A 12,424-nucleotide genomic window follows, 5' to 3' on the forward strand; every position below is an offset into this window, starting at 1 on the left:
TATCTTGCAATTAAAATATAGGATGTATTTCAGGGTAAGGGTTTAGTTTACGTAGGTATGTTGGTTTAAGTCCTGTATGTTGGTTTTCATTGTTACGACTAGTAGATCTAAAAATTATTCTACCGGCTGCCTTTACATTTATATTTACAATATTGTATTAATCATGGTTTGTTATGATTTTTTGTTTTGCTCATGAATTGAGAAACCTTTTTTGTTGTTGAAAGATATGAACACTATGCTTGTTATTAGTCCTACGAGCTGACCGAGTCACAGATTCCTTATTACACTTTGCGAAGAAGTATCCTCGTATATATTTTTCGTCTTTAGTTTGCTATACCGAATAAATCTAATTAATTATATTCAAATTTATTTTGGGTTAATTTATTTAAATCCCGGATCAATGATAAAAAAATTAAGTATCAATGATAAACCCGGATAAAAGTATATAATTATTTTTTATTTTAATTTTGATTTATTATGAATTAATTTTATAATTTTTTGCCCCGAATGAATAACATCTATTAATTTATTTTAGTCTAACGCTACTATACTGACTAATGAATCATCTCTATTTATATTTATTAAAATAGTTTTGGATATTATAGAAATTGAAAAAAAAAACGTAATTATATAAATCCAAACATTTTACACACATATCTGCCATCAAACTTTTAATATTTCGGCTATTAGGGTCAAATTCTAGTTATCCTACAATCCTAAACCTACATTATACATAACAACGAATTAAATAGACTTTAATTTTATTTTAACACGAATGGATAATATAAGAATTACCTTTAATTTGAATTTAATTTTATAGCGTAGGTCAATAATATACATTATTTTGTTTTAGCGTTAAACCCGTTATATCAACCATCTAATTACATTTAGTTTGTTTTTAATTTTATTTTAATTCTGGTTAAATATTATTTTATTTTAAGCCAAATAAATAACATATTTTGTTTTATTCTGATGACATATATCGATCAACGCATTATGTTATAGCCTCGTTTAATAAATAGTTTTAGCTAGATCGGTAGTATTTATTGTACAGTTTTACCCTGAGTTAGCAAATCTTGGTTTTATTCTCAAACCCGCTATGTCAACCTAATTCAGCTAATTATATTTAATTTTTTGGTTAATTTCATTTTAGCCTTGAATGAATATTTATTATGTTTTAGACCGAATTGATAATATGTATAATTTTATTTTAGGCCGATAACATTATATTTTCCAAACAAATTTACTTTCAATTTATGTTGTTTTAACTCGTTTATTTTTTATTTTAGCCTGATGACATTATATCCACTAAATGAATTTGCTTTTAAATTTTTATAAATCTTTATTATTTTATTTTAATCTGAGGCTAAAATTCAACTAATTGTACGTAATTTATATTTATTTTTTATTTAGGATTAAATCAATATTATAATTTTATTTCATATTATATATTATTTTGTTTAAATGAAAACCATTAGACATATTACAATTCTATTTGTATTTATATAATTATATTGTGAATATTAATCTATTTATGAGAGTGTTTTATCTTAAATATTACTATAATACGGAGACCAGATCGACTACCAACAAAAGTTTCATTGTTTCGTCTTTAATATCATAGTAGATAGTATAAAAGATAGATAGATTGATATATAGATAATCAACATATATTAAAAATGAATTGTCCATAATATTTTTAGAGAAAGATTTTTTTTATTTGGAGAAAATAAAAAAGACAACATGTTTTACTTAAAAAAGGTATATATTAAAAAGAATTGTCTAAAATATTGGTATAGAAAGAGTTGTTTTAGTTGGTGAAAATAAAAAAAAAAGCAACGTATTTTACTTATAAAGGTAATTGGTTAGATATTAATTAAGTAAGAGCAATTGAGTAAAATATTAATTTTTTTAAGAAATGAAAATTATACAATTAAAAGAAGAACCTTAAAGTTTCGTATTTAATATAATAATATAAATCGATAAATTACATTAATAGTAAAAATTATATAAAACAAATATTTTTTAGTGTGGACTCGTACAAAATATATCTACGACAGCTACTGGTCAGAGATGCATGTGTTTTCGACTTTGCATTGTTTTAAGAACAAATGGTTTTTTCATTATATTAAACGATGAGATGAGATTGTTGTTATTGTCGAGTAATAAGGATGAAGATGCTAAGTTGTTCTTGTAAAGCAGTTAAGAATTTATGAATTGTTAAAGTCAAGTAGTTTAACGAAGTCTTTAAGTAAAATAATAATTAAATAAAATAAACTAATTAAGTAGCTAAAAAAGGAAATTGATTATTTATTAGTGGTTATAATATTATTATTCTATTTTATTAAATAAACTTTTTTGTGATATTTAGAGAAGTTGTTTTAATTGAGAGAAATAAAAAAGGTAACGTGTTATAGTTGAAAACGATATTTATTTTTTTTTCTATTATAATTCGATTCAATTACTAAGGCTAATAAATTTTTTAAGTAAAATAAGGGTAATTCAGTAAATTCAGTCTGTACCAAAAAACAGTTACTATACCAAAACTTTCAATATTTCATCTTTTATATAATAGTAATATATATGCATATTTATTTTTAAAATAATTACCTAATTTTATAATATGTATATAATTGTGATCTAAATATATATTTTTAGCCCGCAATAGTTGGCTCAGTTGGTTAAAAAGAGAATAATTATCCTTTTGGTCACAGACCAGAACTTGTCGCTTAAGTGTGGTTTATCTTGGTTCACGTGATTTGCAGGCTGTTGCGTGAGCCCGTGGGGTTTACCCGGTACGCACCCATCCGAAGGCTAGCGGTTGCGGGTTCACTATGATAATATATATATATATATATATATATAATATTTTGTAAAAATTTTACCTAAAAATCTTATATTTTTATTTATCTGTCCCGTGTGCAAGAAGCATTTTCGAGCTATAAAAATTAAATGCTTGTTAACCTTTTGGCTCTTAAAATATATGTGTTTGTACACATAAATCCCTGAACTCTGCGAGCGTATTCTTTGACCCCCAATGTATATATTTTCATACATTTTAGCATTTTTTACCGTGACAGTAAAAAATCGAATGAGCAAAAAAAATATTTGACATCCGAGTTATACCATTATAAAGGTTAAAAAGTATATTACTCATATTTTGAGGGTGAAAGTACATTGTACTATACTTTGAGGACTAATAGCAAAAAAATGCAACCACCATGAACCTTGTTCTTAACATACAATATGATTTTGGACATGTTTTGAGCATGCATCATATTAGCAACCGAAAGATTAAGGAGAACGTTGTTAACCGTCAAAGTCTTTTTTTGGCTAATCAGTTTTACTCTTGCAATGTCTCTAGTTTTCGGGTTTCTAATCCTTCTTGTCTGGCTATCCATGTCAACGGAATCACAACTCTCCGTTATGGATTCAATTTCCACGCTAATAGTCTTGTTCTTTCGGTTTCTGCGATCTTGCAAACAATATTACGTTTCTTTGAATTACTAGTTGATAACCAATACGAAGTACGTGCCGAGTTAATTTATTTAAATAATTTTTAAAAATCATAATAGTATAAGTGTCATGTCAAAATTTCTAATTTTTACTCAGAAATCCAACCTAAATTGTTGAGTACGATATTTGTGTTATGATTATAATAAAAAGATTATAATTATTACATGATTTCAAAATTTTTATTATTATATTAAAATATACTATTGGGCCATATGTGAAATATGATTACTGAGTTGAAATCAATATAAGAAATGAAATTAAAAAATGAGTAAAATAATACATATAATATTATAAGTCACATAGAAGTATAGGAAGAATAAAAATTATACAATTAGAGTTATAATAAATTCAAAAAGGGGTGAAACCAAAAACGTATTATATATTGAATTAGCAATACATTAAAGAATTAGGAACACAAAGGTTAAAAGCCAAAATGGTGAAACAAAAATAAAACCAAACTTAATAGAATCAGAAGACATGTAAAAGTATAAGATAACAAAAATAAAACCAAAGTTAATAGAATCACAAGACATGCAGAAGTATAAGATAACAAAAATAAAAATCAAATTTAATAGAGTCATAAGATATGTAAAAGTATAAGATATACATACAGGAATAAAGGTTGTAAGCAAAAGTTTTAGTAGAATTAAAAGACATGCAAAAGTAGAATTATAAGATATATACATTAATGAATAAGTAAAATAAAAAATTGGTGGTACAAAAAATTGGTAAAACCAAAATTAACACTTACCTACTTAAAAATGGGTTTTACTTATTAATAAAGGTTATTAATTCAGCAAACCAATACTTCAAACATATATGATTCGGTCCTAGTTGGAGAGGTAAAGAATTAGTTAATCAGTTAAACAGTTACAGGATGGCATGCATGATTTGCATGAAGACTTGTTGATCAGAATGCCAATTACAATAATCATGTTTTCTTTTGGCCAAGTGAGACTATACCGTAAAGTTCTGCACATATCCTAATATTAATTTTGAAAAAGTAGTTGATGGTAAGATTCTAGTACAAATAACTTGAAATTGTAGTGAAAACTATATTCCACGAATGAAGACTTAGATTACAGGGATGAATACTATATTTCACAGGATTATGTTTTTTTTTCTTTCATTTTTATGAATCTTCGGTAGTTTCTATTAGGATTTTATTTCTATTAGGATTTAAATTTATTAACTTTTACCAGTCATTGAGTAATTTGGAGGCATCATTCGTACAGTGTGCCCCTTAAATACTTATTAAAATCCAAAGAGTTTAAACCATTACCTATAGAATCTTTTTCACAATCCCCATTCCGAGGAGCACTTTGAGCATTATTCAAGTGAAAGGACTACAAAGAATATCTATGCAATCTTTGCCATTATTAAAAATATTACATCAAAATTCGTGAAAGAAATAGCTTCCTATAGAGAATCATGCTACCAAACTTATATGAGACTTTCGATTAATGGGAGGGCGAACTAAAGACAAGCTAGCAAGAATTGATTGAACCCATCAATATGTTCCTGGTGCTAGGAAAATAATAGCTTGTGTCTGTATACAACTACTGGTATGATAGAGAACATCAAACTAGGTGGTAAATTGATCAGCACCTCGCGGTAAGGGAAATCGTTTCTTGGAATTTTGAAGCTCTCAACAGTTTTTTTGAGAAATATAGCTTTTAACCCTTATAAATAATAAAAAAAATTCAACAATTAAAATTTAAAAAAAATATTGATTTTAAATTTGATTTTATTGTGTAATAATTCTGGATAAGTGACTCTATTATTTATCTTATCTCTGTATTTACTCATCTCATGTATTTCATATAGACCAGCTTTATTCTTAAATCACCCTGTCTGGCTTTGAATTCTTTGAATTGTGTGTATCTATTTAAAAGATACTATTTCAATTGACTGACAATATGTAATCATCTAGTCTATACATTTATCCTTACCCTCTACCCATTCGATAATAACAGATAGGATCACATTTAATCATATAATATTTAAAAGACACGGGGACCAATAATTTACATAACACGTAAACATATAAGGTATGTATCACATAATTCATATAACATACGATTCAGTTCGTCAAAACATTCGACTCGATGCGTTTAAAACTAAAATCAAGCCGAACTAACGATTTTTCGATATTTACGCAACTCAGAAACGTTTACAAAATCAAGCGACCTTTCGAAATAAAAGATTTTATGTCTCGAAAGTATTTTTAATAGAAGCAGAATATTTTTCTGAGTCTAAATGTGTTCATTTCGTATTAAACAGACGAACGGTCTATTTATTATGAATAAAATAAGAATAATTCAATTAATAATAATATTAATTTAACTTTGAATACCTTTATATAATTTTTAAAAGCTCAAAATAATTTTTAAATCATTGTTTAATTCAATTATAAATAATTATATTTTATTTAACCATTTATAGATAAAATTAATTCATTAAATGAATGAATTAATTAGATCCATAAATAATTAATTAAAATAAATTATAAATAATTAAATCAAATTCGGATTTTTAAACATAATAAAAGAAAATAATTTTTGGTGTTTAAAATAATTTAGTTAATTATTTAAAAATAATTAACCAAATTATTCTTGTATTTAAAATCAATTTTTGGAAATCAAAAATGAATTTTAAATTATTTTTGGATTAAAATTTGCACAAACAACTTTTAGATTTGGGATTGGGGAAAGTAAGGATCAAAGGCGGGTCAGAATAAAAGTAAAACGGGTCAGACTTCGGACCCTGAAGAACAGCCGGATCTCAGCCCAGAATCCGGCTGCCTCCGACGAGGGTCAAAACCCAATGTATTGCACTCGATTTTTACTGCAGTTCGTTCCTCATCCCAGAATCGCAACTAACATATCAACATCAAACAACGACGATCAATCGTCGATCTCAGGCTAATTCGAACGGGGCCGGCGGAGAATTCCGGCGAAGCTCAATTCCGAGTAACTCGATCAACCCAAAACTAATTTACATATGGAATTGAAGTCAAGAATCATATAAATATGTCCCGGTCAATCATTCCAACTAATAATTCAAGAACAACTCAGAAAATCAAATCAAAAATTTAAGAAAACCATGAGCTCGAACTAGTAATTCTAGAAATAGAAAAAACACAATTCTATACATAAATCGACTGTATACAATCAGATAAAGCTATTTATAACCTTAAAATTAATGAACAATCATCAAAAACAAAACCCCCAAATCGGGTCAAGAACCCTAAAATCAAATTTTAATAATTACCTATCGTTTAGTGATTTTGATGATGGATTATGAAAGAAGAGATTGAGGGCTTCTTTTTGGTTACTCATACTTCAATTTATGAGATCCACATCACCATCAAATTTGAGTTTGATTCTCAAGAACACGAAGAACAAATTTTCAGAAAATTTTCAGAATTTTTATTTATTTTCCTGATTTTTATATAATAAAATAATAATTAAATAATAAATAAAGGATATTTATAGTTATAAAATAATACCCCCAAAAATTATTTAGGGCCTAATTATATCATTTAATAAAAATAATTAGCCCAAAATTAATAATTACAGGGAATGATTTTTTTTAACCCAATAAATACAAAAATTATGTCAAAAATTCCCAAAAATTACGAATAATCCAAAAATGCAAAAATATTGAATATTTGATAGTCCCATAATTTTATAAAATAAAAATACGATTTTTGTGGGCTTTTTACGTCCCGGTAGGGCCCCGGAAAAGTCATTTTTCATGAAATAAGACACTTTTTAAATTAACTGGATGTTCGGAAAATCACTACGATACATGCCATATGATGCAGGATAAAACCAATTGCTCTCTACTAAATAACAGCTATTAAAATGAAATTTAGAAAGTATAATTTTTAATATAAATCCATTTAACACGTAGTAAAGTACCCGAACAATTAACTCGAATCACACAAAACACGTACAACACATAAAATATACCGTTTATGCTCAATCAATATTTATAACATCATAAATCTCATAATACCCATTTAATATGACACAAAACAGTTGTAAATTTCTCGGTCGTTACATCATTCCCTCCTTAAAAGGATTCTGTCCTCAGAATCACGCTAAGGAACATATAATGATACTTTTAAGTATCTCACTTACAATTTCTCAGGTTGACTTGTCAACCTTACGACTTTTTCATAAACTTTAATTCACCATAACAATCATTACTCAACAGCCTCCTGCTAACCTCATAGTCTATCAATTGCTCATGCAACCTGACTCAGGTCTCTATTATGGAGCTAAATTACTCTTCCTGGTTATACAAATAATCTCCCTATGAACTTGCTACACGTGTGCCGGTAAAGCCAACTCACTCACAATCTTCCTTCCTATCTTACTGCCTCAAAAGGATCAACATAATGCATATTAACCATCTTTTCTTTCTAATTCTAATCAGTCGTGCTTTTGAACGCTTTCACTTTACTAATTTTTACACTTCATTTTTCACGTATTTCTTTATTCAATTAGCCCATCTTGTTATCGCTTTCAATTGCATTCGAGGCTCCTTAATTGTTCCCTTACTCTTTTTGTTCATCTGCAAATGATATACTGAGACCATGGCGCCTTCAGTTTCTAAATATCCTAAATCAACTCCAGAATTTAGAATTAAAGATAAAATCTCAATAGGTACGATTGACTCATAATTTATTATTATACCTCAATTTCTTTGAATCACAATCGAATATATTCATTGAGCGAAAATCTTTTACTATTAGAAGAAAATATACCAATCTGGATACATCGCCCACATACTTTAACCCCTATTATCATTTATTTGGTTCTAGGGAGTCCCAATATAAAATTTATTACAAAGCTCTTCTCTGACGTTCCGCCACATATAACATTCATTCTCGTCTTCAAGCCATATTATCAAAAAGTCTTCTTTCACATCTATGTCTTGTATCCTATTTTCGCAGCAGTAACTTGAATCTTTCGAGTTATCAATGTTTAGCCAAAACCATATCTTTTAGTTCTGCCTTACCTGGTGCCCGTTCATCAATGAGTGATATATTTTATTCCAGTTCATCCTGGTTCACAACGTTTTTAATATCTGAGCCAAAATCTTAAGTCAATAAATGATATTGATTAATTACAATCCATACTTGAATCTAATGACGTACCACAATCTCCTTTAAGCAATATCGAACTTACTTATCGAATAGGGTATTTACTAATAAGAGAATGATTAGGTTTGGTTAACTTATCCCTAATAATTTAGATAACGCTTCTTCATTTCTGATTCTCTAGCGATTCTACTATATCGCCCCTTAACAAGCTATATTCATGTTCAACCTTTGATGTCGGCTTTGATTCTTCGGTAGATATAACATTTTCTTACATGTTTTACCATCTTCATTCTTATACCAAGTCACCCTATACCTTCGTTTAATCTCAGTACTTGATCGTATTCTCAGAATAAGTTCCTTATTTCCAGTGGCAGACGTTTCAGTAAATCCTTTACTTTAACTCTGTCATACATGAATCCATCTCTTACTTATATCCTGGCAATTTTAGAGAATCTTTTATCATCCTTTGTGATTCCAACACTTTTTTTCCTTATTAATTCTTCATTCTCTTGGCTCATTATTTCTTCTTAACCTAAGTGAGTCCTTCTTCCCAATAGTATTGATCAGTTCTTTGTTAAATAAACCATTCCTGTGGCTAACTCTGTAATGAAAGCTTCTGATTTCTAACCATTCGAACACTTTTACTATTCTTACTAAGGACATTAACAAAGTCCAACTTTTCTTTTCGCTGAAACTATCAGCTGCCTCATTAGCCTACTTAAATAACTACTACTCATGCAACTATCATTTCTAATCAATTCCAACTATTTTTTGTCTCATGTTTGATCTTCTAGAATTGAAGATATGTTTTAATTTATTGGAGTCTGTGTAATTTATATACTTTTTTTCCCTAAATAAATAATGCCCTCTCATTTTTAGTTCACATGCCATCATTACCAACTTCTACCATACATCAGATACTTGTATTCGCGAGTTTTCTGGTATCTCGGAGCATCTATCATTACTTTATTGCCCTGTATAAATGTACGGACAAACTCTTCATATATAAAATATCATTGTATATGATAAAATTGTCTTGATCGTTTAACAACATCCATATTGGTGGAGTTACCAATCTCTTCTTTCTTCTTCTTCTTTCCTTTTTGTTTCCTTTCCTTCTCTCGGCTCTTGTATTGCACCTCTAGTTCTTGGATACGTATTCTCACGTGCGTATATGAATAAACTTTTTATTTCTATTATCTTTTATAAAAAGGGCATAACAATTAGACTAATGTCTCAACAACTTATGGTAAGATCACCTTATTTCATTATGCTTCTGAATCTTACTGATGTCATTTATCTCTTTATTTCCTTCTTTCCTTCTCTTGATCTATATCGATCCTTTAGTTATTGAAACATTCTTCTCACTTGCATGTAAAAGTAACTTTTCATTCTCCTGTCTATTGTAACAGGGCATATTTATCTAGATAAAGCCTTGTATAAACTTGCAGTATATTGCGCTAATTCCACTAAACTTCTAAATTCTATCGGTGTCCTTACTTCCCCCGAATTCTTATTTATTTGGATTTCAGATCTGAAAATCACATCAGAAATTGACTTAATCTAATTGGAATCGATTTCCATCTAAATGTCCATTAGTTGATAAAATTAATCAATTAACTCTTTTAATTGATCAATTGAACCAAGTGATGACTAGTTAAATAAAATCAAAAACCAATTATACAAAGTCGGTTTGGCTATAAAAACCTCTTTCAAGAACCGAGATCGCAATTATTTAGAGTATCAACAAGAATATTAATAACACACGGAATTATACTTTCTACCTTTTAAAACAGGGTATTTTCCGAAAATTTGGGCAGCATCTCCTCTATATTATTGACTACCATTCAGACTCAAGCCGACACCACAATCAACCAGACAACCAAAAACCATATCAATCCACCACCATCCACCCACCTCATCATTTCACCATATTTCAGAATATATCATGCAGATAACCACATATACTATTAACTGACATATCATCCATCTTCTAATCGAATTAAGGTCATAAATAAACAATTATTAATATAACAATACCTTTTCTCAATTCTTTCAGAATATCATGGGATACCAATAATGAATATAAACTTATTATGCTATTTCTCAAGAACTTTCATTTTTTTTTTCAATTCAAGTTTTCTAATTAACAATTCATATTACTCATACCCATTCATGAATCTGTTTGAAGAATACCTTTTAATCTTATTTTCTACCATTGACACTTGTATACAATTACTTTTAAAAATTTTACTGCACCTTTCAACTGATGGAGTAACTCCTCTATTCTTGAAAATATGTATTTATTCTCATTAATTAACTAGTTTAACTACTGATAACCAATTCATGGTCTCAACAAATATTAACATATTCTGTTAAAACTCAATTAGATTAAAAGCATTACTTCTTAAAAGATTTCGCAGTTGGGTCACCATTTCTTCATCTCTACTTATGTTCTCGTATAGAACCTTCATCGCTTGCTCAGTTATGGACTTCAATTTCACCATAACTAACTTACTTGAATTGGGAAGCCTAAAAATTCCTTGAAGAACACGCTCGAGATTATTTGTGATCAAAATTCCTTCGATTCTAAAACCCTTATGCCAGGTATCTCTCACATGGCTAGGGTATGCTTCGCCTTCTCAACGTATTAATCACTCATCCGGTTCATTCTTGGAAATTTCTTCATTTTCTTCTGTTGTCCAGTCAAACATTTTGCTAACTAATTCACTTCATGGTAAAATCTTAGACTTGAAATATATCATGAATAACAGATATCTGTTCCTAACTTGATGTCTCATAACAACCACAGTATCTGCATAACGATTTTTCTTTGCGCGTGAATGTCTACCATTTATCGTCTTGTAATCACCTATACTCAACATGTAATTTCTAGCTACTATACGAAATTATTTCACTTCCTTTAAAACCTTCAAGGAATAGACCTTAAATAAGAAGAGAATTTGGGTATATGATTTTGATTGGAAAGCGTGTATAGAACAACAGTGCAACAAAACAAGTGAAAGAATTCATATGTCAATAAATCATGATTAAAAGAAAAATGAATGATAACTTAGATATGAATGAGACAACCATATTGTACTCCAGATGGCCATTCTTTCATACTATATGGTATACGGCACATGATCAGGTGGCATCCCACCAGACTCTTCGTTATTCCGACAAAGCGTCACACCATAACACTGCTTGTCTCAATTAGAAAGAAGTATTTTGGAAGAAAGAATGATTTTAAAAGGGATACTATAACCTCTTCTTTTCTAGTGCTTCATTGAACGGAATAATGAAAGGAATTTATACATATTCAAGAATTAAGAAGAATGTACGCTGTCATGCTAGAGAAAAGAATGTCATCATTGGTCACCATCCATACTTTACTTATGTATACCGTCAAGGCTCGTTCGATCAATAGATTACAAATCCAAGTCATATAATAGCTTTGAAAAGTCCTCGGAAAATGCCTTCGAAAATTTTCCTATTATGCCAATTCTCTACTATTAAGTCTTATATTTGTAGCTTCGTGCATCCGTGTTCACTGCTTTAATAATTCGACCATAATCGCGTCCTTATGGGAATTATAGTCATAGCTTCTTATTTCATCTATGTCGTGTATAATAGCCATCGATCATGCAACACCTCGACTTCGTTGAGAGGAATATTATTTTTCTTCAATAGTCTGGAAGATTCCGTCATTTCCTCCAATCATCCTCAACTTCTTTTAGGTCCAGAAACCTTTTTAAACTTTAATAATTTAATAATTGAGAAATAATATTT

Source organism: Apium graveolens, unplaced genomic scaffold (assembly GCF_009905375.1).
Source record: "Apium graveolens cultivar Ventura unplaced genomic scaffold, ASM990537v1 ctg5499, whole genome shotgun sequence".
Taxonomy (NCBI): Eukaryota; Viridiplantae; Streptophyta; class Magnoliopsida; order Apiales; family Apiaceae; genus Apium; species Apium graveolens.